The sequence below is a fragment of the Pezoporus flaviventris genome, unplaced genomic scaffold, assembly GCF_033815535.1.
Source record: "Pezoporus flaviventris isolate CSIRO_AGI_PZ_B2104156 unplaced genomic scaffold, CSIRO_AGI_Pfla_v1 ptg000002l, whole genome shotgun sequence".
In the NCBI taxonomy this organism is placed as follows: Eukaryota; Metazoa; Chordata; class Aves; order Psittaciformes; family Psittacidae; genus Pezoporus; species Pezoporus flaviventris.
Window position 1 is genome coordinate 86,084,238 of NW_026892550.1, and position 25,291 is coordinate 86,109,528.

Consider the following 25,291-nt stretch of genomic DNA (forward strand, 5'->3'; position numbering starts at 1 on the left):
CTTCCAGGAGTAGTAGCTAAATATATGTGAGTAGTGAAGGCAGCTCCTCTGCCTGGGCAAGCCCAGGCCAAGAAATACTTTCTGCAAAGTGAAGGGGGTTTTTGGAGTGGAGAGGAAAGGACTGGTTGGGTTGCTACCCCATCAGCCCTTCAAGAAGAAAGATGGGGCAGGGGAGGCAGGGCAGGCAGCAGCCAGAAGCAGGAGTCACCGTCATAGGTACACCTCTCCTGTCTTTTCACTTATCACTTCCTCCCCTAATATTCTTTGGACAATAGATGAGATGGGTTCCTCTTTCCTGTTTCCCACCCCGACAGCCTCTCTACCAAGGGAATCGCATCATTCCAGTTTACAAATCAATTCTGGTCCAGGAGAGAGGCAAAGACAAAGCAAACCTAAAGATGTTTATATCTAGATTATTCCCATTGAACTGGTAAATTCCTTCAAGCAAAGTAAGTACTTCTCAGCCTAGAGACTAATAATTAAAGGGGACTGCTTTACACTCAAGGAGAATTAACTCTTGTTCTCAAAATGTATATGCCTCCCCTAATTTGTCTGTCATTGTGTCAGGGAAGCAGCTTTCTGTGAATATTTCAGCACAATAATCAGTTAAAAAACCTAAACTGGATTCGTGCAACAATATCTTTTTCAGTGTGTGGAGACTCCAATGCTTGCAATAATCTGAAAGCAAGATCTTTTTCTCTTCTTCTCCTCCTGTACATTGCTTTAGACTTACAGCTATCATGGAATTGTGAGAAGTAACCAGAAATAGAGGAGAGTGGTGTGGGGAAAGATGGGGAAGAGGTAATTGAAAAAAAAAAATAATCGGTTCTGATGTGCAAATTGTAGATAAAGACTTCTGATGAGGAAGAAAGGAGTGTCTAATGAAGAAGAGGGGAGAGTGTTTTGAGAGATAACAAGAACCAGTAATTTCTATTCAGCAAAGCCACCAAATCAGAAAGCAGTGCTGATCTCATTGGAGGAGAACCTTCAACAGCAACTAATCCTGTCATATTGAAAGAAAATTGTAAATATTCTCCGCAGAAATTGCCTTCCCATTGCAGCTAATCGAGCCCACTTCGCACTCGCACACCCCTACGCACCTCTTACTCCCAGCCCCACCGGTGGGCAGCAAGTGGACCCACAGCCACAGCACCCCAGCAAAGGCATTCACCTGAGATGCCGACCTAGGCTTCCCGTTCCCCAGACCCTTCCCTCCTCTCTGAAAGTGGCAGCTTGCCCTCCTTGCGCTGGGGGAAGTATGAATTATTAGCAGCTCTCTTAACGAGTTCCAGCTTATGGTTGGTTTTGGGTTTGTTTTCTCCAGTCCTGTGCAAACCGTTAAGCCAGGTTTGACAGTTCTATTGCTCTACGTTATTTATTGATTTCTTTTTGAAACCTCAGCTTGCCTGAACCGAAGCAGGGACTCCCCAGGGCCGATCAGGGTGTGAGTGTGTGTGCGCGTGTGTGTGCCGGTGCATGTGGGAGGGAGTGAGAGAGCAAAGGAGAGACAAAAACTCCGTCAGCCGAGGCAATGTTGCCTCTCATTTAAAGCTTCCAAACTGTTTCCCCCCATTATCACGGTACCAAGTAATCTGTCTTTCCCCCCACCCCAACCCCCCTCCCTCCTCTCGGAAGATATGGAAGAGAAAGATAAAGCGGCCGCCCCGGGGCTCTGATGCGCGCAGCCCGCCCGCCTCTGCCGCCAGAGCCGGCGCGAAGCTGCAGCCGCCGCTCGCAGCAGCCGCTCGCAGCGGGATGGGATGCAACTTCTGCTAACTGGATCGCAGGTAGGAAAGCTTTGGCTTTTACTGACTTTTTCTCTCCTGTTTTGAATTTCCTTTTTCTGCCTTTTTTATTTTTGTCTTACCCACACACTCCCCCCCCACCCCCCCGCCGCTTTTCTTTCTCGTCCTCTACCCTCCGCCCCTTCCTTGCTTCACATAGGATTTCATCCGCTGCTGTCATAGGAAAGCTCCCGCCAAGAAAATCATGTCCAAGAAACGAGCTTACGTTTTACTTCCTGCTAGAATGAGCAGGACAAAACATAGGGAAACTTTTCCTGAAAGAGTCCATGGAGGTGCAGGTCACCGAGGAAAGGCAGAGAGAAGAGGGAAGGCAAAGGGATTGTCCCCAGCCTTTCTCTGTTGAATTACAACTGCGATATTCATCCCAGAATCTAGTCTAGCATGGTACAGTAGAGAAGGAGAGAAGCAGTAGCTCGAATTAGAGAAATCCTCACATATTCTAAGCGCTGTCCACATGTTTTTTATATAAATGCTGCGTTCCGGCACAGGGACATCTCCCGGACTATCCTTTTTTAATCCCGCTGTGACACGTTTGTTGATGACTCCTGCAAAATGTCATCGGGAGCGGTGAGCACAACTGTCCCCGGGGATCGGATTCTGCCCGCGGAGCAGGGGGACCGGGGTATAAGGGGAGGAGGCTTCCGATGTGTCAGTGCGGTCCCTCGCCCCTCAGCATCTCTCTTGTGAAGCATGCACCTGTCCGGGGTCAGTGCTCTTCTCCGCTGCCTCAGGTCCCATGTCCTACCTCGCGGAGGGGGAGCGATGCAGGAGGCGGGGAAGGGATGGGGTTTCCCTGGCCCATTTCCGACCCGCTTCCTTATGCCTGTGGTCCTGTCCCCTGCGCGTCCAGGGAGCCGGGTGCGGAGGGGTAAGGTGCTCCAGGGCCGGGTCCGGCTCGCCCCGAGTGAGCCCTCGGCAGGGCTGAGCCGATCCCTGCCGTGACTCCGGGCTCCTTTTCTTTTCTCTCGTGCTGCCGCCACGGGGTGCTTGCGGCCAGAGGGAGCGAGCTGCTGTATGCTGTGGGAGAAAGCTGCCTCCCAGAAACAGCTCTGGGGCATGGAGGTGCTGGTGCTCCCCGGAGCCCAGACGTTTCGGAGGCTTTGGAGGGGCAAGGGTCTTTCCGGGGTGCTTATTCTTGTGTAAAAGTAGCGCCCGGCCATTTGTCCGGCTAGAGCCACTCTTGCTTTCACTCTCCTCCATCGGTGTGCACCCGCCGCCGGGCTCGTCCCTTCCTCTCAGCTGGCCAGATGCCAGGGTGATGGGAGAGCTGGCAGGCTGGAAGCGGCAAGGCTTTCACGGCTTCTCCCCTTCACACGTCCCTCTGCCGGCAGCTGGTGCTGCCGTGGGGAGGCTTTGCCTTCCCAGAGTGGTTCCCATGCCAGCTTTGGGGAGAGGCTGTCGGGACTTGCAACTCGTTCCCTCTGGCCTAGGGGTGAGTCTTTACCCTTTCACTGGGGAAAGGACAAGATAAACTTCCTCCATCCCCTGTAAGATTGCTTTTTCTTTCTATTTTCATGTCCCAAAGTTCCCTTAGGGCAAGAAGAGGCAGCTTCCTTTTCAACTAGAAGGGGACTCTGGGGATAGGATAATTATCAGTGCAAATCTAGCCAGAATATGATCTATCTCTCCCCATTTTTACGTGTCAGCTAGTGTGGTTGCACACATTGGCTTGTCCCTATCCCTTAAGGAATATCTTCTTTTGGCAAAAGGGAAAAAGTCAAGGGCAAAAAGCAGAAGAAGAGCCAGCCTATGCTTGACAGCCTGCTCCTTCAGTTTGGGGGGGGCGGGGGGGGGGCTGGGAAACACCCAAAAAAAAACCTAAAAAACCTCCCTCCCTCAAAAAAAAAAGAAAAAAGGCTGATAATGAGGAAGGTAATACAGGATAATAATACAGGAGATCAGAAGTACGCTCACTGCCTGCTTTTATGGTATTGCATTGCCTGCAATCACAGCCTCTGTCTAAATACATACCAGCCTCGATCATACAGTTTACGACACCAGCCGCTCTTGGTGACTCATCTATAAACTGCGTTAAGCTACACAGAGTACGCTCCCTCTCTCCTTCAGGCTCTTTATAACTTTTGTCAAACTTCCCTTCTGAAGGACCCTGGGGCTGCAAAAGCAGTGCTGTTCGCTTTTGCATCAGGAGAGTGAGAAGTTCTATCAGCTCATTCACCTGATGAGTATGTGCCCCACTAAGCTGCCCTTTCTGTCCCTTCCTGCAGCACTCCATGATCTCTGCATTGCAGTCCGCTCAGGAAGGGGGCTTAATACTTGAGAAGAGAGGTCTAGGAAGTCCCCAAGTTGCTTTGGATCACGGACAAAATAATAAAAAGGAGAGGTCATGTTCTTCTCCCATCCAAAATTAAGATTTTAAGTAATACTCTCTACTCAAAAGTTTGTAACTCTGCATCTGGGCAGAACTTGGGGAGATCGGGACCATGTGTGATCAGGAGTGTCCTGAGGAGGTGGAAGGAGTGGCAGCTGTGCAGAGCTGTGCCATCACCCAAGAGAGAGACCAAGACACAGGGAAAAACCAAGGACATCAATGAAATATAGCATCTGTGAACAAAAGCATGGTTTGTTTGTTTTTTTTTTTTGTTTTTTTTTTTTTTCTGTTTCTTTTTTTTTTTTTTTTGCCTGCATGTTCAGTCTCATGCCCCACTATCATTTTGGTTGTCATCTCTGGGCTGACTCCCTTTGTGTGTTTCATGGCTCTCAGTTGCACTAAGTGCTTAGATGTTTCAGCCTGTTGGGTGTCTAATTCAATAATCTTTTGAGGACATCTATTATGAAATCTCCCACTGTTGTTGATACAGTCCCAGGCAGTTACTCTGCCCTACTTTACTCCTGTAACCAACTCACCTGTTCACCCAGACTTCTCCGTTAATATCATGGCCCATGTGCAAAAGACTTATTTTCTGGTTCCGTTTTCATAGCAGTGGAGCATGGGGAAACAAAGACAAACCAGTAATCATGAAGCCGATTCTCTTTCTGTGAAATCAAGACCTCTTTGAAAGTTGAGTTCAGTTTAGGGGAAAGTGAGGATGCACAGAGAGATGGATTTCCAGCCCAAAGCCCAATTCTCTGAGCCCTCTAGTGCTAGAGGGAGGGTGAAGGAAAGCATCCCCAAGCACAGGAGTTGTGAGGCTTCCTAGCACATTATGGGGGAAGGAGAGGAACAAGTGGTGTGAGTTAAGGAATTCCTTCCAGTGTCTGTTTCCAGCCAGATCTTCCTTCTTCTAAATCCCAAGCTGCAAAAAATAAAAGGCAGATGGGACTCAACTGGTCCTGGTTTGGTCACCCAGAGATTAATGCTGGGGTGGGTTAAATTGTGGAGAAAGCGGTAAGAAGAAATAAGAGCTGGGAAGCCCAATCTTTATCTAGCCATTTATTCACAAATTTTGGATCTCTCTAGCTTTGAGCTTCACAGCTTGCAGCAACCTACAGGTAATTCTCAGATTTGAAGGCATGGAAGAGGATTACTCACTTGTGGAACCACTGCCCTGACCTTCTGTGGGCCCTTTGGGTGCATAGACAATGGCAATCAGGGTAAGAAAAACTGAAAGGGCTTAGATCCAGCTCATATGAATGACAGGGATAACTTTTTCACAAATGCTTGTAGCCTTAAATCTTAAAAAACTTAAATTGTATGATAGCTTTTCAAGCCCTGTTAAATTTGAGCCTGGTTTCCCATCTCAAAGAACCAGGCTGCACTAAGGCTCAAGCACTGAGAACGGCTGTAACTAAATGAGACAATTAGCACATCCCACACACCACCCTAGCCATCTTTTCCAGTTCTTATAGTTTGGAAAAGGTAGCTTTATGTTTGCCAGGGTCTCCACAGCTTTTCTTGGGTCAGAGATGCCCTAAAGATGCAGACTTGCCTACTTCATATCCTCGTCCCACCAGCTGAACACCAGCTTCCTGTGCCTAGCAGATTGTATTGTCTAGCCCTCCACACCAGGTTGAGTAGGGATCTCTTGATGACTTATCCCACTGCCTTCCCACATCTCCCTGATGCAAGTGGGCAGAATTAAAAGATAAGGCCATCCCTGTAGTTGTATTAAAGCACTGCATCCCTTTCCTATGGGCCTTGAGCTTGTCTCTATGTAAAAATGTTTTAGGCTGTGGAGCTGCCAGGCATTTTGAGCTATCTGTCCTACCCTTAAAGTTGTATTATTTCCTATATTCAATACCATCTGTTCCCTGCAGAAAAGGACACATATCAGCAGGTGTTCCAAAAAGACATCTCTCATATAATGTAAGTTTAAGTCCCAGGAGGATGGAACAGGGTGAAATAAATTTCATCTTATTTTCATTGAGCACTTCCTAAAGAATGCTTGCAAATGGGAGTAAGATATACAATGGGATTTCAGTAGTCTATGGGCTTCTGTATTCATTTTTAAGAATATGATAAGGATAAAATGAAACAGACAGTAATTTAGGGCCAGCTGCTTTACTGAGAGCCTTCTGTCTGTTTTCTTTTGGATAAAATGATTCTCTGATTTCTGTCTTTCCAGTATCTCTTTTGACTCTCATGGGCTGGATTCTGATCTTAATTACATTCTTTAAAATCAGGAGTGACTCTGTTGATTTTAATTACTTCTGGTTTATTCTCGTATTCTGGTTTATTGAGCTCAGAATTTCACTTTCACAAAAACATATTAAATGTTGTAATTAGAATACGCCAGTGTTTTGACAACCATTCATGGAACAGCTCTGTTTCACCAGTCTCTGCTGAAAGGGAAAAGCAATGTGATGATCGGCATTGGGAATAGTATGGGGCACCTCTGACAGTGGTGAAAATAAAGATCTCTATAAGCTGCCACAGCACAAATAGGTGAAAAATTCTGTAAACCAACATCTCTTAGGGTTTTCCTCAAGCTCTGAGTAAACAGTGGAAGGCGTTGGGCTCTTTTTAGGTTTTTGTTCTTTTTTTTTTTTTGAGAAAGAAATGAAATAAGACAAAAAATATCTTCATAGATCTTTCTTCTGAGTCATTGTGAAAATTTGTGTTGGGAACCAAGGAGATAAAATAAACCTAGTAATATAAATGAATTCTCTTGCTTAGTAATTTCTCTGGATCATAATCTTCAGGTAGTCTGAATATGTAAGCTCTTTTAATTTCAGTGGAAATAGGATGATCCTTAAACTTTGGAGATTAGGCCCTTCATTTTTATGATCTATTCCAGCATGTGAGAAATAAAAAATAGCAAAATCTGTCCATGGAAAACAGTAAGTTTTTGGTACAGCCCACAGGATTTCCAGAAGTTCCTGCTTTCTCCTGGCATTGCAATGAATTACTGATGCCTATTTTATGCTTATTTATCTCATATTTAGTCAATTAGAAAGCAGAGTGGTGGTCATATATCGAAAATTATTCACACATTTTTTCATGAATAATGGAAACAAGCTCATTCCACTATGATTTCTAAGGTCATTTATTGCAAGCTGGTGGCCGATGATTTATTAATGAAAATATTCATACATCTCTAGAGTTTCATGAACGTTAGCATGAATAATTAATAAAAATTTTGTTATTTGTTATCATTATTCATTATTTTCCTATTCAAAAGACATCAGTCATCCAGTTAAAATACATTAAAAGATAATGATAGCAGCATTGGACCAGGCAGGTGTTTTGTCTTGTCCAATATAGCATCTCTATCAATGTCCCTTACCACACACTTCAGAGGCAGGTGTTGGGAATGCTGCCCTAGATATATGCACTGCCCTCAAGTAAAATGTTTTAATACTGACTGGCCTGTGTTTTCTCACTGCCCAGAGACCATTCCAAATGAAAACAGATATCTGCCTTCCTCACCAAATGGAAACCTCTGGCAATTCTAGACAAACTGCAGATGTACTCACTGGCCAGATAAGCAACTGATCTGGTTTTGACTCCTAGTAAATTCACTACCTTAGTGACAGCAGTGAGTTCAGTAGGTTAATTACATATTTTCTTGGGAAAATCGCACTCCAGTCAACCTTTGATCTATTTAAATTAGTTGTCTTTCAATGTTATTGCTACGTCTCTGTTATATGGTGTGAAAAGGCTAACAGGAACACCCAGTTCGTTATATAGGTGCCATTCATTTGCTCAACTCATTTACTTTTCTTTTCTCAGTTAGGATCCCAGGGTTGCCACTCACTTTGCATGACTTAAAATCTGCTAATTCTGCTATCGCCTTTTTCGATGATGTATTGACCAATGCTTTCCAGGTGGGGACTATTGGCTTGTACTGGTTTATACAATAAAACTGTTTTCATTTTAACGCCGTGTACTCCTTCTATCCATTAATGGAAATTTTGTTTTGTCTGTTGGGTTTGCGTGGTTTTTTTTGACCATTGCTGTAACTGAGCAGAATTTGCAACTGAGTTGTCCACGATGATGCAAATATCCTTCCTTGAGTGGTCACAGCTGGCTTAGAATTCAGGAAGGTTTCTAATAGTTTCACTCCACCTGTGATGATTCTGCATCAGCCAACACTTACTTCCATTTGCCATTTGAATGCTAGGTTCACCCAGCTTACTTATACGATGAAATACTTCAATTCTTATTCCTCTTTTCTAACAGCAATAATTTCAGTAAAGAAGTTATACATGGTATAGAATCTTAGGCAACACAACTGTTAAACTCTTACAGTGAAAAATGATCATTCATGTGTAGTTTCTGCTTTCTTTCTCCTAAAGTGTTTCCAACTTGTAATAATAAGGTACTTATTTTACAAAGATTTATATTTTTCAAAGGAAATTTGTCAAACAATTTAAGAAGACACATAAATAATTGTACATATACACACACTTATCAGATTGTTTTTCTTGGTCTATTAGCTTGATGCTTCAAAGAAATTATAGAAGAGACAATTTTCTTTTTTTAAGGAAACTGATTATTTTTTCCCTACTGTATGTAGTTCTATTTTTTGTTAGTTTCAATCAATTTACGTGGAAGTGAAATAAAACTTTTCAATATATAACACCTAAGATCAGTCTAGTGCCTGTCCTAAAGATAGGTATGCTTGCTGTTCCCCTGCAGTCCTTCTGTAGTGTATCTGACTTCAACAACAGCTTGCGTATTTTTGCTATCAGTGCAGCCACTTCATTTTCAAATGCTTTCCAAACCCTTGCATATATAACCATAAGGTCCTTGTGATATGCTGCTGCTTAGTTTATCTGTTTGTTCCAGTGTTTCCACTTCCAATGTTTCACATTCCGATAGCTCATGTCCTTTCTTGTCTTGAAAAGAATAGGTGTAGCATAGACATTGGCATAGCATCATTTGCAGGGAAGATTTACCCAAATGAATCATTTTAAACCTCTGCAAATTCCTTTTACTCATTAATTATTCCCATTATCCCCTTGGATATGCAGTAGATCCCATTGGTTCCCTCCTAAACTGAGTGAAATTAAGGCCTTTCAGAAAAGTCCTGCAGCTACCTTTTCTGTCCCCCGCCCCCAGTGTCACTTAACTCATCCTTGGCCCTCTTTATGTATGGTTGACATTTTGCTTGTGTTTTATTCTAATTTCACTCTCTTAGCTAGGGCCTTCACTAGAGCTGAAGTGTCATTTCCTGAAAGCTGGTTGCTTGGCTCAAACAACCCCTTGGACCTTAACATTTCAGAATATCTTTTTTTTTCCTACCTTGTTTTTCAGTTTGCTTTCTGCATGACTTCACTGAACCAGAAACTGTTGTTTTGAATCTATGGATTTTACTTTCCCTTTATTTTTTATTCTTTGCTTTTCTTTTCTTTTTTTCTTTTTTTTTTTCTACCTCCACTACTTTTAAAGCAGTTCAATAACTGTTATCAGTTATTAATCTCACACTCTTAACGTAGTAATAAGTTCATTACTATTCAGTGGTTTGTCTGTATGATTTCTTCAGTTACTTAAGACCAAGTTAAGGACACATACTGCTCCATCCTCCAGTTGTTCTAGAAATCACTCTTCTTAGTCCGCATGTACCAGTCAACTTACCAAGGTACAGGTGGGTGAAGTCATCCATGATTACCATTTTATTAGGCTTAAATGCCTCTTTGATCTCTCTCCGTAGAACACATTGAATATCCCAGACATTTCCAGGACTAAGCATGATAATGCTTTGTGCAAGCATTAGGATTTAATCAAAGAAGGATATTTTTATACCTAGCACACTGGACCAAGACCAAGATGATCACAGATAAGCTCCTGACCATGCCACCAACCTTCTGCCTGATTTTTGACTCATTCCTGCAGCCTGACACAAAGCCTGGTGAGGTCAGAGACAAACTCTTGTTACCCTCCAGGTATGCTCAGGTTTGGCAGCCTGAGGTGGAGAGTGTAACTCTCCCTCATTTCATGACAGTTTTGTGAGGATTCATTGGCTGCATTTTGTCCAGTATTGAGGTTCAGCTGTAGTGTTGCCATGTGAAAACAGGACCAGACAAACTCCATCCACAGGGACTTTCTTTGCACTGGGGTGTTGGAAAACGGAGTCTTTAGGAGCTGATTATCAGGAAAGATTCTGTTCAGAACTGAGGGTAAACTAAAATGTTCGCCATCTCTCAAAAAAAAACCCAAACTGAAGCTCCTAACTGCTCCAGATCTTGGTGAGGAATAAGAGAAAATAAATGGTCAACAAGGCCAGTTTTACATGTAATAAAGCAGATCTCATAATCAGGAATATTTGAAAAAATGAAAAGAGAGAGAAACAAACTAAAGCTAATATTTAATGACTGGATCTATATCTGGGCCTTTACTCAGTTCTGTGTGTTTTCAGCTTAGCCAATGTTAAGCAGAGGTAAACTTGCCAATGTTAAGCAGATGTAAACTTACCAAAGTAGGGTTCACAATGCCATGGCATTGCTCAGATCATACACTTCATCAGAACTGTTTTCAAAAATTATAAGGACTTGCTTATGTTCCAGCTCCCTGCTGCTCCAGTACTAATTTCTCATCTAAAACAGATTCAGTGGAATTTGAGAGCGGAGCACATGGATGGAGCAATGTCCGTGTGTGGACAGAGAGGGTACACTTTTTTCCTCCACCACTACCTAGTGTTCTTGAAGACTATTATTGTTTCTAGTCTTGAGGACTATTACATGTCTATGTATGCATTATTGCTATTATGGTAGATTAAGTGTAGTACTTTACACATCAATTGATACCAAGGCCAGATGATGTATTAAAAATGGTTGTCTCTGAGACTTACTTTCCTATGTGTCCAGCAGCATTCTGCCATGGTGGGAAATTCAGTTCACTCCATTTCATACGTAATATTGCATGGCAGCAAATTAATATATGTGTGGAAAATTAAGGCAGATGAGGGCTAGTTGTGGGAAACTTCGTGAAGGACTTAATATGGAAAAGTATGCAGACAATTTTTTCCTCACTGAACTTCAGAACTGTTGCTCAACATGAATGTTGGGGGAAGACTGGCTTTTAGGGAAGGAAAACTAGCCAGAGGGTTGTCTTCTCTGCTGTTGCTTTTCCATGACGAGGCTAAGCTGCAAATTGATATGATCCACTACTGGCATCTTTCACCCGCACTAATTTCACTTTTCTAGCAGTGTATTCTCAGCTGATGAAAGCTGTCAGAACATGAGTGACATGAAAGGAGAGGCTACTATCACTAAACAAGATGCTATATTTAACCTGGCAATGTCATGCCTTCTCAGGTCTGACCTTGAGTCCTAGCAATGAGGGTATAAGCAGGGCAAATTGGTTGTAAAGTTTCTACCTTTAGCCAAACATAGAAGGTTCTTAAATATAAGGAAAAGCAGAGAATAAGGAAGGTAATACAAGTTGCCCTTCTGCTTTTGACATTTGTGATAGCCAGCACACTCACCAACCACTAGAAGGAAAGAATACATGAAGGGGGTCACTGTTAAATTCTCATTAAAAATGTCTGTTTGATGTTTGCAAGTCATTTTCACAATCTTCTCCACTGGGAATGAACATAGGGATCTTTACTGAAAGGTTTCGATACCAGAAGCAGTTCCCTGCAAGGAATATCCTACTGTTATTAATCATTTTGTGATGTGATTCAGTAAAGGGAAAAAAAACAAGAGTATACTACTGGAAATAAGTAAGGAAAGAGAAAGAAGGTGAAGAAAACAATTTTGTCCATTTTGTCTGAGAAAAGCTTGTAACTATCTCTCTCCCTTTCTTTAGCAGAAAAAGGGAGACTATATCTCCTACTATGAAGTATAGGGGAATGCAAAATACCTGGTTTTAAAAACCCCAGATAACTCAAGTATTGCCATTCTTTCAAATGACTAATCTGACAATGTTCTACATTATTGTTTTTAATGCCTCTTAAAAATCAAAGTGGGGTGTGGAAATGACACATCATTAAAAAGATGAGGAGTAATTTTCTTTTTACTTTTTTGGAAAATAGTGACAAGGGCTGTATTCCTGGCTTCAAAACAGGTTGTTGAAATGGCCTCGGACAAACTCAGTAAACTCCTGTACCTCAGCTCTTAACATGGAAAATGTATAAGATAACATGTGCATTCTCACATGATTTGTCTGCCCTTGCTCTGTAGATTTTAAAGTGTTTGCGAACACTCCTGTAACAGCCTGCACAGAGGAAGTTTAACTAAATTTTGGACATCCATAGAAAGAAATGAATGACGTATCTTTCAAACATTTGGTTGCTTTTTGTTCCATATGAAAATTAGCTTATAGCATGGACCTGATATTTCTCTTTCACCCCTGGGTGTTGCTGATACAGACAGCTATACATGGGATATCTCTCAGCAGCATCTATCTGGAGCAGGTCTATGATAGATCTCCTTAAACCCTCAGCAGTTCTACCCATCCATGCTAGCACTGCAAGGGAAGAGAGGAGCCTAGAAAATTACGCAAGAAGGTGACAAAGATGGTGAGAATTACCTGCCTTCCAGAGAGCAGACCTCAATAGACTAGGACACATAATCCCAGAAATGATATGACTAATGAGGAATACATGTGGTCTAAGCAACCTTGAAGAGACAGAGAAGGTGCACAGGGTTTGTTTGTGTTTTTCCACAACCACAGACCCAGAGCTCTCAGGTGGATAATAACAGACAGAACTTTTTAAAGAAACACAGCACAGTTGAGCTGTGGCAGTCAGTGTCCCAGGATGTGTTTTTGATTCCAAATTGTAATGAGTAAAAATGATCAAATTAGACAGAATACATAAAAAAAACCAAAACCCAAACCCAAACAAAACCCCCACATGAAACAATCAAGCAAAACCAAACAAACTTACCTGAAGTTTTCGATGTGAATAAAGTCACAGGGAGTTCCCTACACCACTAACTGTTTTAGCCTATGAAATGTATGCTGGTGTAGAACCACTGTTTGCCCATTGCCTTTGCTCTTTTTTACTGGCTGCTTTTGAGACAGGACAGCAAGTGATCTGGCTTATGGAGAGTTGTTCTTTCAACTCTTCTCATTCAGTCTTCTGTTTCCAGCAAGTAAACTGGAACTAAGAACCTATACAATCCAAAAATAAGGAAGGATGTGACAGGCATTGAGAGAGACCTTTGTGCTCCTATAAATGTGATAAGAGAAAGCCTCCCTCAGCAGTTGCATGTATACAATTTCTTACTTCATTAGAGCAAATCTGCCCCTTCCAAATGCTGAGATGATTCCCTCTTCTTGCTTTTCACTTGAAAGCTCCAAAATCACAGCCTTCTCAAAGCTCTGCATCATGTTCTGTATCAGGGCTTACACAATACTCTTTTAACTACTGAGTCCTAGAAAACAAGAACATTACAGAACAGAAAACTAAAGGTGAATTTATCATGGAGACACTTCCTGAAGATGATCTCTGTTTTGCTGATATCTTTTATTTCTGTTAGTTCTGAGACATGGGCTTATTGGAAAGCTGTCTAGGTCAGAGTTTTCATATTATGACCATGAACCCATGGGAATCACAACATCATTCTTTCACCTCTGCAGCATTGCTTTGTACTGCAACTACATGCCAATTCAAAGGCATGAACTTAAAGGTGAGTTGAAAAGCTTTGAAATGAGTAGAAACCAAGCTTTCGGTTTATTAAGAAACCCACACAATAGCAGTGTTAAAATTAAATTTCCAAGCTCATAATAGCTGAGGCTCCCACATTTTCTACTGAATATCTGTAAAAACGATTTCTGGCCATATTGCTTGCTTAAAAAAATCAAGCTGTTAGTGTGTGCTCTTGACTCTGGCTTTAGAAATCCAAGTTTAGATACAATATTTTTATCTGTACGCCAAAATATTCAACAAGCAAAGCAAAATTAATCTCAAGAAAAACATGTGCTTGGTTCCATTCTATCTGGAACCTAATTCCTTTCCTTGCTACCCACATGCTTGTAAAAAGCTGCAGCTCTGCTTGGGCTACACTTCAAAGCTATTTTATATACATATAGATTCTGCAAAATATGAGAAATGAAGGAGAGCCAGGCCCATGCCACACAAATTAACAATGCATTTTTTTCTGGGGCAGTGTTTGTAGGTTTTGGAAACCAGTGGGCAACGTTGCAGATAGGTGATATAGCATGGCAGGCCCCAGTGAGTTAGTTTTTCTCTTAATAAATATTTCAATGTCACTCTCCAGGTTACTCTGAAAAGAGGACAATGGAAAGTAGTTAAGTTTGCTTTGCCAGGGTTGGCTAGGTTGTTTAATAGTTTAGCATTGCCTTTCACCTCTAAGTTATCAGGTCCTACATCTATCACCAGATTTGATATTTTTACTTTTCCTAACCCATTTCAGTCATTTGGAGATTTCCTCAATATATGTGGTGATACATATGTAAACCAAATAAACAACATAAATTAATAAATGATCTATGTTATATGTGTTAGAGTAATAGAAATTCCCTCCCACTACAGCTTTTTGCACAAGAAATGTTGAGACACGTTTACATGCATGGAGATTTATTACTGGAGTCCACAGCTGATGGCCTACATTGACTCTAACTGTGAAAAACTGGGGAAAACATAAGCCAGGGGAAAATAAAACAAAGAGGAGAAACAGAAGGGAGAAGGGAAGTTTTCCTCATGGCACTCAGCTGGGAAGAGAAACAATGATTTCCTGACCTCTCCTGGCTGTCCTCTGATGTGGAGAAGCTGGTTCTGCCCCTAACACTCTTTTTACAGTAACTATACAGTTTCCATCAGCGCATGCTGAAACCCTGAGCTTGTTACTACTTACTGTTAGTATCGATTGGGGAGAGCATACATTGGTAGGGGCAGGGGCTGCATGGTCAGTTGCTTATGTGCATATGAACATTATTGTGTTCCCTTCATTACTCAAAAGCTATAGCCAAAATGTAGCAAAAGTGGGGAAAAAAAAGCTCAGTCTCTCACTGGTGGCAATAATTGCCCACGAGAACCCACCACAGAAAGACTGTTGGGGTGTGCAAGTGATTGACTATAAAGATAGCAGCATGAGAATGACAGCATGGGAACAGTGAGGGGAAAAGACTGCCCCAGGGCATCTGAAAACAGCACCCCAGCAACCTGAACGGGAGTGTGCAGAGCTGTGAGGGAAAGCAGGCTGCAGATTTGCAGAGAGAAAGCCTTTAACCACACAAACCAGCAAAAGCAGTATTTTCCTTGTATGGGAAGATGTGGCTAGTTGACATAGTGGCACCCTAGAAGTCAAATGTGCTGTGGTTCAGGGAGAGGCATTGGCTATGGCTGCTTTGAGTAAAAGGTGCAGTTTCTGAAGAATCACTGACTGGAGACTTGTCTGAATCACCTTTTCCTTGTGTGATCTAGGGCTCAGACTGTCCGGCTGCTTCCTCTCTCAAAGGGGATCTTTCTGCCTGTGACTTGAATGAGAACCTACCCCTTCTTTTTCCCCACTGTTTCAGTAACAGTTGAAACATCAAGTTTCCCCACTGCAGTTTCCCCCACGAGACCAGCTGAACATGTGTTGATTCAGCGCTAAGGGTGATGGCATAACAAATGCCTACAGCACAACAGCAGAGGAGAAATGCATTCTCTGCATTTTCTGATACACTTTAGATGCAACATTCAGCTTGAATCAATGGGGAAGAGCAGATACTCCTGATTGCATGTCTTAGTAGGTGAAAAACTCTCAATTTAACTTTTATTCCAGCTTGAGTAGGTGGTATAAAGAAACGGTTCTTCAGTCCTTTCCTTCAAGGCATGAGGAGGCTGTGGTTAAACTTATTTCCTAGCCCTCTTAATGCAACACAACAGTAAGAACAAGGAGAAACCCCCAGGAGAGCTCTCCCGTTTTGTTTTTTGTTTTGTTTTGTTTGGATTGTGGTGGCTTTTTTTTTTCCTCTCTTAATTCTTTTATTTATTTATTTATTTCACAAGAAAGGCTCCAAATAAAGATTTAATTTGTTGCAGTTTATTGCTTCATAAACCAAGGAAGAAAACTACAAGCACAACAACAACCAGGAAGGGAGAATAATTTTTTGCAGCTGAGCAAATAGGCAAAAGGTAATATCTAAATAAAGATGAATCATTTACTTATTTTGAAGGTCTATAAAGACCTTTTCGATAGGGATCTCAACAATTTATTTATTTTTGTTGCACTGAGAAGCACCCCATCTCTTCAATTTGCCGTGCTCTGCCATGAAGCCAATTCCTGCACTGCCAAATTAAGAAGCAATTATTACCCTTTACTGTGTAATGATTAGTTATTGCACAGGCCACATAGAAGACTTCTGCAGTCATAATGCCAAATCTATCCTTATTTAACCTGCTCTATTCTGCTGCAACAATCAGCCACAGGGTTGGAGAGGGGCACCCAGGCTGGGCACACCCTGTTCTGATTCCGCTGCATCCTGGACACTAAAAGAGCACCACAGCCTCATCTAGTGTGTACAGGCACAGGGATTTTAAAGACTGCTATCCCTTGCTCAGCCCAGGCTTCCCTGCCATGATCTGAAAGGATTAACATGTATCCTGAGTGCCAGACCTCTTGCTGCTCTACAGTGAACCTCTCTGGGTGCTTAAAGTGTATCTTCAGAAGGAGTCTAACCCAGTCCTTGTCAGTTGGCACATTTCTCCTGATATCAGGGCTTGGCAAGCTGGGACTTGATGGATGTTTGGGAGAGAGCCATGAGAAGACGGGGAGAGGTGCTAGAACAAGGTAGCATCTCACAGATGCTCTTATTTGCTCTGGTAGGAGCCAATGTGTTTTTCCATGTAACTCTCAGTGCTGCTGGTGTGAGTACCTTAACCTGACTGTTGGTCCTTTTCTGGGGGAGAGTTGCTTAGCTAGGGAGAACATCATTGCTTTTATTTGAAAGTGGTGGGTAAGTGCCAGTGTGGAGGAGGGTCCCATGTTGTCTGCGATCCCTCTGTTCCTTGAACTCCAATGTGAATTGCACAGTGAGGAAAATGAGAGCTGGTCTTTCTTTAGAGAATTTACAATATAATGACATAGATGTTTGGGTTTCTATAAGTAATTATGTGCATGCCATCCTAGCTGTAAGCTCAGTCCTGCAGTCCTGCATGCTGAAGGGTCAGGACCAGACCCTTTGTAGCCAGCTCAGCTCATGACTAGATGAGATTTGATACAATACCTGTATTTCATGCATTTTTTTTTATCTTGCTGCTTGCTGAAATTACTACCTACAGCCCCTCAGGGGGAAAACGGAGAAAAAAAATCTGCAAAAAAACTCTGCATTCTCCTCAACAGAGCAGATCATGTCATACAGTTGATCTTACTGTTATTTATGCAGAGATGATTATGCTATCTGCCACACAGTAAGAAATGAAAAGCTTAATGGAGAAATAATCTGAAAATAAAATCATTCCTTTCTTGATGTTTCTTCAAAGAATATATTTTGCCAATGTTGCTCCACTTTTTCCACTTTCTTCTTTTTACATAATCTATCAATTCTGTAATTAAATATCTAACTGAAAGGAGCAATGTTTTTCTGAAAACAAGCAAAAAATTATTCTGTGAAAAGCAGCACTCTGGTAACAAGACCTGATGGGAGGCATGAGCAAAGGATAGGGAGAGGAGTGAGAAATATTTCTCTTTTAAATCTACATCCAGTAGGCTGAACACAGAGACCTTTCCCATTCAGTTTCTTTCTTATTGTTTTGTCTTCCATACACCTCTCCTTTCTAACATGAACTTCTCAACACTCTTTGAAAAGAGGCAGCCCAGTCATCAAATGACATCATCTGTTGTTTAAGTCTTTGATTCAATAGGTTAGATGATCACCTAAAAAACTCCAGTCACATGAAGAGTTACTATTTTACTTGGTATCACATATTCACTGCAGGAAAGCATCACTGTTCTGAACAGTGTGCAATCTGTCTGTTCTGTGGGGCTTGTCTGGTTGTTACCTCTGACCTTCCAGTCTAAGGAAAAGAAGGCAGGAGGTAAAAAGTCATGAATCTATAGATAAGACGTGAGACAAAACCATGCAAGCCTCTTATATTCCAGACTGTCATTCTCTCCGCTCAGCCTTGCTCATGTGGTCATTATAAGCTTGTGCCACCCTCTGGGGTAATGGTAAAGAAATTTGTTTGCAAGCAAGTCATCTGATCAGGCTGGTGCACTGGAGCATAGTGTCAACACAAATGGTTATTATGGGGACATAATTAGTAGTCTTCTGTACAGGAAAATGTCTGTATACAATTAATTGTCATTAACCTGCAAGATGAGAGAAAATTTTTGGCTAATAGCCTCAAAGAAAGTTGTTTGAAGATGGGCTTTTCTGAGAATAGACATTCTCTCAGTCCCAAGTGACTGGTCACTGGTCTTATCAGACAGCTGATGCTTTCAGACCGCTGACAATAAAACGACATATGCTGAGCAATCTGTTAATTGTCATTAATTTGTCCACTGGATATTTTCCCCCTATATTTTGAATTGTCCATCTGCAAGTGTGCTGGCTAAGCTTAGCAGCCTGATTAATAGTTTCAATGATCACGTCAAGGCGAAGAGATGCTTTTAAGTTTTTCATGTTCATCATTGAGAATTTAGTAATTTTTTTTTTTTTGAGTTTGCTTAACTCATGTGATATAGCTTCCCACCTTAATTAAAGATATTTAATGACTTGATATTTATAAGCAGAAGCTGAAAGTACTCCAGATAATAGGACAGGCAGATAAGCTGGCCAACAACTGTTCCCTTTTGCTGTAAGAAGGGCTCAAGAGCATCATAGCTGAAAGGACAGATACAAAACCAAAGAGATCTCGAAGAAAAGACAAAACCAGAGTGGTGGGCTGTTCTGCAGGGGCTGTATTTATTGTCCTTTTTCCCACATTAGATAATTATTGCAAATCTCTGCTGGCTGACTCTATATCTCAGCTTGTTCTTGAAGACGGTTTGCAACAGGACCATAATGCTCTGACCATAATGCTGATGCGTTACAAGGGGACATTATTTTGCATTGCCCACTAGTCTTTTTAAAGGGAAAGGTAAGTGTTTTTAAAGAGGCATTAAGTCCAAGTGCAGGTCCACACTGTGGATATCTTCAAGAAAATGGTAAGCAGTACTAGAAACTACCTTTGGGGACATTTTCATTGCTTACACCAGGACTACCACCACACCGGATAGAAACTGTGCTGCTTCTCCTCCATCCTGGCTGCAGCTCAGGGTTCAGTCCACTCCAAAAATACAAATCTGGTTGCCTGTGCGTGTCCCAAGGGAAAATGTGTGATCCCAAGACAGGTCTGGCTTCCCTGGGAAGGTAATTTCTGTTTCACAGTTTCCTTCATTTCAGCATCTGGCTGCTCCCTCATCCCATTTCTTGAATGCTTGGGAACTGCAAAGCAAGCAAAGGGATTCCAGTCTTACAACATTTCCGCATTTCCGCTGACTTAGCACTGCCATTTTTTTATACCACCTGCTGTCTCTTCTGCTCACTGTAGGACAGATGCTACTGCTCTTTTATTCACTTCAAGTAGTACATCACTGTTGAAGAAATGCCCCAGGAATGTTTGCCATATCAACTGCTACATACTGTGAGTGACAGTCCCCAGGTCTGGCACAAAATACTGACAGAATGAAATGGTACCCAGTCTGAGAAAAGAGTGCAAAGTCTTTCATGATTTCTGTCACCCACATTTCTTAACTTCTCTTCTCCCACACACACAACCTGTTCACACATGCTGAAAATAAAGGGTATAACAGTTGAAAATGTTTGCAATGGGTATTTTGCTCAGTGACAGTTATTGAACTAAGCAACATAGCAGGTTTTTAAGAAGCCTTGGTAAGTAACATGGAAATATGTATCGCTTCCAAGTATACTAATTGTTATGCCTTCTATGATTAAAATTTCTAGTGGTATTAGTTCTTACCTCCCTGATTTTACATTGATTGCCAAGTCAGAGTTCAAAAAGGTATCCTTCCACTTAAGAAAAGACTTCTGATTGATGAACAAAGTGCATGATGTTCCCTTGAAGCATGAATAAATATTTACTACATATCAGTATGTGTAGTTACTGTACTCTCAGGTAGGGGCATCAGTGATCTACGCTTTCATGGAGATTCTTATGTTTCAAAAATTTCTCAGACTCATAAAAGAACAGCAAAAAAAGAGTATGAGACATAGACAGGGCACCAGAGACCTGTGAATACACAGAGAAGTGTCTCAGCAAGCAAGGCTGAGAAATTCTATTTAAGATGTCACTTCTAAGGAATCTGTTCTTTATTTGGCACACTTTGTTAGCAAAGCAGAGCTTATGAAAATCCATTTCTCTGCATCAGAGTAAACAAAGGCAGAAGGAAGAATAAATGCTTTCTGTCTAGTCTCATGTTGATGTCAAGGGGACCAGAACCTAAATGTCCTAATGTGCCAATTCTGAATTCACTATGCTCTTACTATATTGGATCATCATTTTACATATAGGTGTTTGGTTTTGAGTTTTTTTGTTTGGTTGTTTTGTTTGAGGTCTTTTATTGGGTGAGGGATATTTGTTCACATGAGCCAGGACTGAAGGAAAAATATTATGTATAATTATAGAGTGAGACAGGCTACAACGTCACCCGTCAGAATAGTTTAATCTCTGGTATTATTCTCTGTTCTTTCTCAACTTCATGTCAGTGCTGCCTCTCCCTCTGCCTTGAATCCTTAACTCCTTCCTCTGACAGGATGTACAATAGCCAGAGCAGTATAAATCAAAGCCTAGAATCAGGGAAATTAGAATAGATTGGAAGTGCCAGCTCCTCAAGAAGGAAAAGAAAGAAACAAGAACATGGGAGATCAGAAGAGTGATTGCAGCTTCATTACAAGGGCTGTTGAACCATTGGAACAGGTCATTGCCTGTCACAAGCTGTTTTTATTTTCCAGCTCCTGACTGATGCAGAGCTTGATCTGAAATAAATGCCATCTATTCACTTTATAAATCTCCTCACTGTACTCACATTTAATGTTTACAGGTCTTCACATTTTTCAAGGAAAATATATTTTTATGTTTGTGGTATCTCTATCGTCAAGCAGCAGGAGAGAGGCTGAGAGCTACATAGCAGCTTTTACTAGACCATGCTGAGGCTAGACTGAAAAGGAAAGAACTCAGCCACATCAAAAGCCAGGATAAACCATCGCGGGACATCCATGCAGTGCACTCTTAATGTAAACTGCTTCCTTAATCTGTGTCAGGTTCAGACACTAACAACAAATCATACGAGTGCTCAAAATATTCCAGTACTGAATTTTTGAAAATATCTTTCATGAATTAACTGCCCATGGCAGGGGGGTCAGAAATTGATGATCTTAAGGTCCTTTCCAACCGTAACTATTCTATGATTCTAACTTAGAAGTTAAAAAAACAGCAAACTTGTTCAGGGCAATTCCATAATATCAAGTTTTGATAACAGAAGGGTTTCAGCAACATGTCATTAGGAGTTCTAGATTTCAAGACAGCAGTAAAACAATAACAGAAGCAGAAAGATGTAAAGATGGTGGCTGCCTGACTGCTGGTTCTTTCTCTGCTACATTGCTACATTGAGAGCAAGTGTCAATACTGAATTTTGCCCTGGACAAAAAAAAAGAGAAAAAATCTCTGTATTATAAATTATTTCTTTTTTTTTAATTTTAAAACCTATGTGTAAACCAATAGCTGATCTTTATATTAACAGCTGTTATAATTGTTAGACCTGCTACTGTGCCAGCACAGTATACCTAAGTTTGTTATTTAGGAGTTGGTAACTGAGCAACATTTGCAATACAGCTCACGAATTGGTGGAAAGGCTTATTTTTTTTAAGCTCTGCAAACAGCAAAGTGCTTTGGGTTATACTTTTTTGAGTAGCTGCAGTCTTTAAAGCAGCTTCAGCATCCTTAGCCTGAGGTAGAGTGTTTTTCTCCTGTTGACAGAGTTTTGAAACTCACTCGCACAAGCAAGTCTCAGAAGCAGGTAGGAGATTTGCATGAGTAACAGTGGTTTGTTTATGTGAAGACTGCAGAATAAGGCTCCTTAAATGGGACTGAGGAGCTCTCTGCATGAACAGTGGCTATCTCCAAATAGTGAGGGAGTGATCCAGCTCCAATTTCCCACCTGAGTGCTGTAATTCTGCACAGGAAGTCTGCTAGTGACATGGCACAGGAATTGTCATTTTTAGAAAATGTGGAATGTATGTGTACATGGACAACCATGAGATAATCTGCTAGTATTCAGTGTCAGCTCACTGTAAAAACTGGTAGTGAACAAACCTAGGTTAGCTATGCACTGGTATCACTGCATCTCGCTGCTGGAGTTTTGTCCTCTGCTCCCATTAATTATACCTGGTTTGGCACATATCTAGTCTTGGAAGAAAAAATGCTCACCCCATATTTTACCATATGTTATTTGAGACCAAAACAATCTTATTTTTATACTTTGATGAAGTATCACAGTGTTGCTTTATGTTAACATGTCATTGACTGGATAATTGCTCTACATGAATCGGTCTCAGCTGAAAGTTCATGGCAACAACTGGAGTAAAAAAAAAAAAAATCACCAGGTTTGTTTCGTGTGTCTGTTTCGTGTTTCTTGCCTGAGAAGAATTTGCACTATCTACATGGAATTGAAGAGTAAGGTTTCAGCTATGCTTGTTTGTATTGAATGTCCAGGTTTAGGACCCAGTATTAACATTTTAGTTCATGTTTTTTGACCCTCTCTCTTTGTACTCCTAATTAATTTTTAAGACTCTGAGCTGACACCACAATTGCAAGGAGCTTCCCATTTCAGACTCAGTCTTTTTTAAAATAGTCTGCCTCTTTCATTTTCAATCATTATAGTCTTTCTTTATGCATTAAACATCCTTATTAATATATGTATTATAGAATTACTGTGTCTCTAACAAAATAAAGTATTTTAGAGCAGAGAGGTTTTATTTCTTTTCATAGTAATTTCCTATGTATAAGCTCTAGAAAACACTTAATAGGAGAGCAAGATACAAAATAAACAGCTCAAACTGCCAATAACAGTAATTTATTTGTATTAAAAAACAATGAATGTAAAAAAATTAGAGAAACTCAAGAAAATAATTACTTTAATATGCTTATTAAATACTTCTCAGTAAGATATTTGATTTTCTATTAGCTAAAAATTCTAGTAGAAAGTGTCTGGGGACAAAAAGAAGACAAATTGCTCTATTAAAAATTAGAAAAAAAGATTTCTCCATTCTCAGGCAGCTCATTGAAACTGCTTTTAATTTATTTAATTTTCAAACAAAAATTTAAACCTTGCACATATTTTTACTTAATATTGTTTTGAAAGATGGAAGTGCCAGCTCATCAATGTGCAAGGTATATGTGGAGAAGCAAAATAAAATGTCGTGTCAAATTAGTTAAAGCAAAGAGAATGAGGGCACATATGCTTAAAATGATAATGATAACTTGATTAAAAATATATATTTGTTATTACTGTGATATTAAATACTAATATTGTGACCCAGAAGCTTGGTATTTTTCTTGAGTAAAATGGAATAACATTTTTTTTGGCCGGACCCATTTCCATTTGGAACACCTTCAATTTCCTATACAATGGGTAATTCTACCGATTTCTTTTGTGAATAGGATCATATGAGAATTTCTTAGAACAGAAAGCATCGATTTGCAACAAGTACACTTTCTGAACCTGAAAACACTTCGGCAGGCCTGACTTTGAACAGAAATACTTCTTTGTGGCTTCTGTGGGACTGTTCAAGTGTTTGATCAAAGTGAGCATGTATGAGTTTGAAGCAACCCTTGTTCCATTTTTTGGAACAGTTTAAAGCCTTGCAGGGTGATCATCTTTTTATCAATATCACCATAAAACATAAGTACTTGTGTAGGATGCTGCAGAGATGGAAGAGACATTCTTAAAACCCAGGCTGCTCTGGAAATAAAAGAGAACACAATTTTATTCTTTATGTTTTTATTGATTATAATCTTCATGTTTTCTACAGCAAAGATTGTTTGGGTTTTTTTTGAGTATTTTCTCTCTGCTTTTCACTTTCATTTTTAATACTCCATATGTTTACGGATTTTCTTCAAGTTTTACTGAAGAAGCTCCTGGAAGGTTTATGAGAGGTAAAAAGATTAATCTTAAAGCCCTTCTTGCTCTTCACTCAGTAGTATTCTTCAAAGAGAGACTTTTCCTTGTTCATGTGAATGTTTGAATAAAAACCTTTTTGTCATCCATGGCTGTTTGCAGCTAGTAACCTTTTCCCCAAGAACAGTGGGAACAAGTCTTCCAGTATACCCTGGAACTATTTAGGAGGTAGGTCTTTTGACTGGAAAATAGTTCACAAGATAACTGCAGTCCGTCGGTGATGTAGACACCTACATAGTTTCACAGACAGTCTTCCACTAAGGAGAAGACCTTTGTGATATGCTGGAAAATTACCTGACAGCTGCTAAATGGCACTTCTGTGTGAGACTTTATGCTGCTGTTTATTAAAGAAAACCCCATAGAAAACTATTTAAAGCCTGGGATAGTAAAAAGTCCCACAAGAGCAAGGATAGTCAAAATACCTTTAAAGAGGTCTCTTGTTCCAGGATATTACTAAGAGGTTGCTTGCTGTCCATTATCTGCCTTCTGAGAAGATGTAAAATATTTCATGGTACTGCTTAACTAACCCTAGATAATATAGTTCTTATAGGAATTAACATGACAGTGGCAGATTCGATGCACATCTGCTCTGGTTTTGTGATGATGCACACTGAGCTGAGTCGTATTCTGAATTTCTCAGTCATATCCTGTACCCTACCAGGCTGTTCTAACCAGTTACCTCTGATATGCACAGAAGCTTGGTCCAAAAATACTGTATTTCTCAGGAGCTTCAGCAGTCAGAGAGGAAATCAGCTTTCCACTCATTTAACAGGGAAAAATCAGTTCTTCTAAGACAACATTTCCACTAGGAAACATACATAAGAAGAACAATCATTTTCTGAAAGCAAAAAGTAATAAACTGCTCATCTTCCAGGGTTCGTTCTGTTGTTAAATTTTTTGGTTTTGTTCTGCAATACATCACAGCCTTTTAATGTAATTTTGTTTTCTCTATTTTAATCAGTTTATCCTTTAACTATGACATTTCTCTGCCTACCCGTTTTTCCTTTTTG

At 40.7% G+C, this 25,291-nt stretch overlaps 1 protein-coding gene across 2 annotated transcripts in view; it reads left to right on the forward strand.

Annotated features, from left to right (window-relative positions):
* Positions 1-1,251: 1,251 nt before the first annotated feature.
* The window catches only part of CHRM2 (cholinergic receptor muscarinic 2), a 90,545-nt gene continuing 66,505 nt past the window's right edge, over positions 1,252-25,291 (forward strand). For both annotated transcript variants that reach the window (XR_009741783.1, XM_061444888.1), the window contains exons 1-2: positions 1,252-1,347; positions 1,636-1,787. The gene's annotated coding sequence lies outside the window, so the exon portion shown is untranslated. The remainder of the gene's footprint in view (positions 1,348-1,635; positions 1,788-25,291) is intronic.